General features: G+C 43.7%; 1 long non-coding RNA gene across 1 annotated transcript; it reads right to left on the reverse strand.

Moving 5' to 3' along the window:
• Window positions 1-477: 477 nt before the first annotated feature.
• LOC149768567 (uncharacterized) lies at window positions 478-6401 on the reverse strand. Its single transcript, XR_016409161.1, has 3 exons — window positions 6193-6401; window positions 1435-5301; window positions 478-540 (listed from the first exon to the last, which is right to left on the reverse strand). It is a non-coding gene; the product is annotated as an uncharacterized LOC149768567 (long non-coding RNA).
• Between the last annotated feature and the right edge of the window lie 625 nt (window positions 6402-7026).

Raw genomic sequence — 7026 nt, forward strand, 5'->3', positions numbered from 1 at the left:
CATTTCTAGCCTGTGAGGGGGCCTACCAAAGTACCACATTTTTAGCCTGTGACGGGGCCTGCCATAATAACAAGATAAACCCAAAGTCCCTTTTCATACAATCCAGTTTACCTCCACACATCAAATCCTTTTTATTTATTTCCGGCTTTAAACTAACCACGGTCACGTTTCCAGCCCGTGACGGGGCAACCAATATCACATGGTTAGTTTAGAGCACCACATCCATCAGTCCAATTATGTAGGTATAGGTTATGCGCATGTATGCATCCATCATGATACCAACCACAAGCAAATACGATCATAATATCAACCACAAGCCAACACGATCAAAATATAATTTAATATAAAACTATTCTTGATTTGTTTGGATCATAGCATATCATACATATCTAAGTATAAAAATATTTTATCATGCAGGATTGGCGTACAAGGATCCTTACCGAAATTATAGATAGACTCAAATACAGATCTGGATTACAACCTACGAGCTGGGGTGCTGAGTCCCCTGATCAAAACCTCCTGGCACCGCTGACTCTTCCCCTACAACATCAATTATAAATCACAAACTAAATTATTTAATATTTAAATATTCTAAACCATAATTCACATCTACTATGGGGTCCATCACCAGGTCCCCAAACATCTCAATCTCTCCAGATCTAGGGCAGTCGGGGTGGCCCGACTCCCACCTTGCACCATCGGCCCATGTCGTCGCCAGCCGTGGCCGCAGCCATGCCGGCGACGATGGCCGGTCCCGATGAAGAGACCAACATAAAGGGATGATTCCTCTCTCTTCATGGTTGGGAATACATCTCCCTCCCTCAAATCTTTTTTTTTTGATCCAAGGACAACAGCCATGGTGGCTGTACCCTCTCCTTCCCCAACCCAACAACACCGCTGGCCGAACCATCGCCGGCTGCCACTGTCGCAGTCGCTGGCAATGGTGACCGACCAAGAGAGGGAGAGAAGGAGAAGTTCCTTCTCATTCTTCTTCTTCTTCTTCCCCCCCCAAAACATACACAGGGTCCCCTTTTTCCTCCCTTCCCTCTCCTCCGTCATCAACAGAAGAACCACCAGGATGGTGGCTCGGCCTTCACCCGACGGCGGCCACCTCACCGTCGTCGCCGGCCGGCGGCCAGCCGACGAGAGGAAGGAGAAAAAGAGATGGGATTGCGAGGAAGATAACCTTGGATCCACTACTCCCGATCACCAACTAAGCCCGAAAAACCCTCTTTGACCCCCACACAACCCGGTCCACCCTACTGCCATGAATCCCGGCCAACCCAGCGGCCGGCGGCGGCAAAATCCGGAGGAGAGGAGCCGAAACAGGGGTACCCTGTTTCGGATCCTTCTTCGGTGATTCCGTCGGCCATAACCCAGGAAACCCAACCCAAATCCAGGCAAATAAAATGCAAAGGACGAAGCCATGCTTACCTCGGCCCGATGAGGGTGTTCCGGCGACTTTCCGGCGAGGAATCGGAGGAGGGGTCTTGGGTTTTCACGCACGGATCCGAGACTTCTTCTCCCGATTTGTGGGAGATCTTCACCGAGGGAGGGAAAAGCTTCTGGCTTCCTCCGCGGCCGGCCGGTTCCTCCCTCCGGCGCTCGTCTCTCCGGCGATCTCCTCTAACGCCGCCGCCCTCTCTCCCGTTCTCCTCTCTACCACGATCGTGCCCTAGGCACGATCGTATATGGTGGATGGGCCCGGTCTTTTCGGGCCGGCCCGTCCACCCCTTTTTTTTTTTTTTTTTTTTAGGGGTATTACATACTCTCCCCCTTAAAAAAATTTCGTCCTCGAAATTAACTTACTTGAAGCCTCAAATTTTTTTTTTTTAAAAAAAAAATTGCATCCATTATATCATCCCTGAGATTTCAAATAGTCTCCCTCTCGGAGTACCTACCCACAAGATTTTGACATACAAAAATTACATCATCTCAAAACTTGATCCTTTCTATTTACCACACATAGTAAGTTCTTTTGATCTCCTTCAAAAGAATTCCAAACTCCCAATGTCATAATTCTTTTTTCCGAGAATTTAATTACTCTTGATTAATTTCGCATAAAGATCATAATTGGCTTAACAAGGATAGGAGAAGGCTTTATCGTCAAATGGTCTTCATAATCTTTAATCCTCTTTCTTTTCTTAACTTTGCCCATAATTTAATGATCAACCTCTATCCTAGGAAAACCTCAAACCCCTTTCAAATAGCTAGATTGACAATACCGATCTAGGAGTACGAGATTCATGTTAAAACATTTCAGGTCTAAGACCAACCAAGGAATCATCAACCGTTAATGCTAAATTTAAGATGCCCAAGATTCTCCCAAAAGTTCTCAGCAATAGAAGAGCACACTGGTAAAATTACATAGCTACCTCTCGATCATCCATAGAATCAACAATATTCTCCTCTATTAGAAACTAACTCAAGTGTTCCATCATAATGCCTTTTAGATCAAATATTGTCCTTAACCAGTTTCAAAATAACTCAAACCACCACACTTTCGCTGCGCGCTCTGATTTAATTCATTAAATACTCTAAAGCCTCTAAAGATTTAGGACCAAAATATCACTTTGCACTAGGAGTAGGAAAATTCAAATTTCAAAACTTTAATTGAGCAGAACCTCCAGATCTCTCTGTCCTCAATTTATGTAGAGTATACTAACCATAACTAACCTTCAAGGCATTAATCAAGTTTAACGTCACTACATGATCTTCACAACCATTTTAGGATCCAAAATATCTAGGTTTAATTTAAAATACGTTAACCTTGGATTTTCTCAGCAATTCAATTAGACAATCTATATTGATTTTCTTTCCAAAAAGATTTACTTCAATTCAATGGGTTAAAAGCCATTGAGCCAATACACTATGATTAGAAATTAACTCTATCAATCTCCAGATCTTTCTCCACCAAAATTCTTAACATTCATCAGCAATGCTATATATGATAATTCATGTAAGCATCTCATGATCGAAGTCTTTACTCAATATGACATTTATTAGTGGCTTCATCAATAATGACAAAAGATCCCTGCTCAAATCTTAAACCTAGGCTTGAGTTTTACATCAACACATCAAATAGTCTTCTACAATTACAAGTAAAATCCAGTAGCCCAATCCAAACATGAGAATTCAAATAATTAGAATTCTCCCATCAATATGCATACTCTATGGCCTCAAAATAATCAAATACATTAATAGAAAATAGACCTATTTGCAATATCCAACATGCCAATACCAGATATAATCCACATACATTTTCAACTTCGAAGAACATTTCTTTTCAATATTATGAAATCTCCTTAGCTCACTCCAATACTATAGAAGATCTACGTACAAATCCCACTCTAATAATTAGCAGCAATACCAAAAGTACGATCACATCAAAACCTATATCAAGTTTGAACTTCCAGATCATTTAAATAATATCTGAACATGGTATAACCGATATGCCATTGTTGACCTTCCTACAGTTATCTTAGGTCAAACCTCTCTTATCATGATCAAAGACAATTTATACTTTTCTTCCACACTCATCGAAAACCAAATCCGATGCATACATTTTATCACAATGCCCTGTTATCTTACACCTTAAGCACTGAATTTAATTATCATGTCTCAAGTGATCATAACCTTAAGCTATGATATATTTCTATCACAATCCCTAGTGATCTTAAACATATGCTCGGATTCCAATTTTGTCACTATCCCCAATGATCTTAAACCTCAAACTCTAATGCCACTAAGGCCATAGTCCCAAGTGGTCTTAAAGCTTAGATTACAATATCATTCCTATTACAATCTCAAGTGATTATAAACCAAGGCTCTGATAGTTTTCCTATCATATCCCCACTCACACTCACCTGAACATAAACCCTAGGATACCTTAAACTTAAGCTCTGATACCACTCTGTCACGCCCCGAACCCAGCACCCGGGTCCGGAACGCGACCGGCCGCATGAGCCCTAGAGCAGTGCCCTAGAGATCATGCAAGGCCTATGATTATCAAAAATTCCAATAAATCCACAATTAATTTAGTAATTCAAATAGACAAGTCCAACATGTCCAAATAAACAAATTAGTTCAATTACAAGATCTTCAAATGTTCATCAACATCAAAGAAAGATAAACAAACCAACTAACTAATGACTCGGGTACTCGCACTCTGCGCCCATCCTGTCCAAATCAATGCATCATGTAACTCTGGTAAAGAAAAAGAAGAAGAGGGGGTGAGCTTTACAGCCCAGTAAGAATCCCTACACATCCACACCAACACAATAATAATATAGATTTGAAAACCACGACAAATCGATGCACATTTCATGAAATCATAAACCGGCTATCAAAAGGCCTTAAATAATCAACATAAGTATGTACGTCAAATATCAATGAAAGTCCAACCATGCAAGAATGATATAGCATATGATAGCTCATAAATCTTCATTAATATTTTCAATGCTTTTTCTTCCCATTCCATGTTAACTTGATCCGGATCAATTATCTTTCCGACTTTGGGCCAAATCTCGGTCACATTTCTCAGCCTGTGGTAGGGCTACCAAATTATCACATTTTCAGCCTGTGGCGGGGCCTGCACATTATAGTTCCACATTTCTAGCCTGTGATGGGGCCTACCAAAGTATCACATTTTCAGCCTGTGGCGGGGCCTGCACATTATAGTTCCACATTTCTAGCCTGTGAGGGGGCCTACCAAAGTATCACATTTTCAGCCTGTGGCAGGGCCTGCATATTATAGTTCCACATTTCTAGCCTGTGAGGGGGCCTACCAAAGTACCACATTTTTAGCCTGTGACGGGGCCTGCCATAATAACAAGATAAACCCAAAGTCCCTTTTCATACAATCCAGTTTACCTCCACACATCAAATCCTTTTTATTTATTTCCGGCTTTAAACTAACCACGGTCACGTTTCCAGCCCGTGACGGGGCAACCAATATCACATGGTTAGTTTAGAGCACCACATCCATCAGTCCAATTATGTAGGTATAGGTTATGCGCATGTATGCATCCATCATGATACCAACCACAAGCAAATACGATCATAATATCAACCACAAGCCAACACGATCAAAATATAATTTAATATAAAACTATTCTTGATTTGTTTGGATCATAGCATATCATACATATCTAAGTATAAAAATATTTTATCATGCAGGATTGGCGTACAAGGATCCTTACCGAAATTATAGATAGACTCAAATACAGATCTGGATCACAACCTACGAGCTGGGGTGCTGAGTCCCCTGATCAAAACCTCCTGGCACCGCTGACTCTTCCCCTACAACATCAATTATAAATCACAAACTAAATTATTTAATATTTAAATATTCTAAACCATAATTCACATCTACTATGGGGTCCATCACTAGGTCCCCAAACATCTCAATCTCTCCAGATCTAGGGCAGTCGGGGTGGCCCGACTCCCACCTTGCACCATCGGCCCATGTCGTCGCCAGCCGTGGCCGCAGCCATGCCGGCGACGATGGCCGGTCCCGATGAAGAGACCAACATAAAGGGATGATTCCTCTCTCTTCATGGTTGGGAATACATCTCCCTCCCTCAAATCTTTTTTTTTTTGATCCAAGGACAACAGCCATGGTGGCTGTACCCTCTCCTTCCCCAACCCAACAACACCGCTGGCCGAACCATCGCCAGCTGCCACTGTCGCAATCGCTGGCAATGGTGACCGACCAAGAGAGGGAGAGAAGGAGAAGTTCCTTCTCATTCTTCTTCTTCTTCTTCCCCCCCCAAAACATACACAGGGTCCCCTTTTTCCTCCCTTCCCTCTCCTCCGTCATCAACAGAAGAACCACCAGGATGGTGGCTCAGCCTTCACCCGACGGCGGCCACCTCACCGTCGTCGCCGGCCGGCGGCCAGCCGACGAGAGGAAGGAGAAAAAGAGATGGGATTGCGAGGAAGATAACCTTGGATCCACTACTCCCGATCACCAACTAAGCCCGAAAAACCCTCTTTGACCCCCACACAACCCGGTCCACCCTACTGCCATGAATCCCGGCCAACCCAGCGGCCGGCGGCGGCAAAATCCGGAGGAGAGGAGCCGAAACAGGGTCTGTTTCGGATCCTTCTTCGGTGATTCCGTCGGCCATAACCCAGGAAACCCAACGCAAAACCAGGCAAATAAAATGCAAAGGACGAAGCCATGCTTACCTCGGCCCGATGAGGGTGTTCCGGCGACTTTCCGGCGAGGAATCGGAGGAGGGGTCTTGGGTTTTCATGCACGGATCCGAGACTTCTTCTCCCGATTTGTGGGGGATCTTCACCGAGGGAGGGAAAAGCTTCTGGCTTCCTCCGCGGCCGGCCGGTTCCTCCCTCCGGCGCTCGTCTCTCCGGCGATCTCCTCTAACGCCGCCGCCCTCTCTCCTGTTCTCCTCTCTACCACGATCGTGCCCTAGGCACGATCGTATATGGTGGATGGGCCCGGTCTTTTCGGGCCGGCCCGTCCACCCCTTTTTTTTTTTTTTTTTTTTTTAGGGGTATTACACATGGGCAGTATCCCTCGGTAGCAGGGTTAGCGTTATGTTCCGGATTTGATTGTTAGCTGTCAGGGCCAATCCGCTGCTTCTAATTAGTTATGAGAAACAAAAGAAAAGCAAACTAAACGTATTGTCGTTGCCATTTTCCAATTTCCTGGAGGAATGTCTTGTGGAAAGCATCAATTCATTGATTGGCTAGTCCAGACACAGGTCAAGCATCTTAAGTTGATTGTACTCCAGCATACCTCTCAGAAACCTCATCTGAAGAAGTCCCGCAATTTTATGCAAGATTTGGATTGAAAGGAAAACAAGAAGAATGAAGCAGTTCATATATATATATTTCTATGCAGATTACTGTTTTGATACGGGAGACCTCAAAAAATCCGCATTATGGCTCCTCAATGCATCAAATACAAGAAACTATAACTCAGCTCAAATGAAAACGTACATCTTGCTGGCCTGCGGCTGGCCTGCCATAACTATTTCATCCTGCAACCACAAATATTGG

The sequence above is a fragment of the Phoenix dactylifera genome, chromosome 1, assembly GCF_051530095.1.
Source record: "Phoenix dactylifera cultivar Ajwa chromosome 1, Ajwa_hap1_PhDact_Kaust_v1.1, whole genome shotgun sequence".
Taxonomy (NCBI): domain Eukaryota; kingdom Viridiplantae; phylum Streptophyta; class Magnoliopsida; order Arecales; family Arecaceae; genus Phoenix; species Phoenix dactylifera.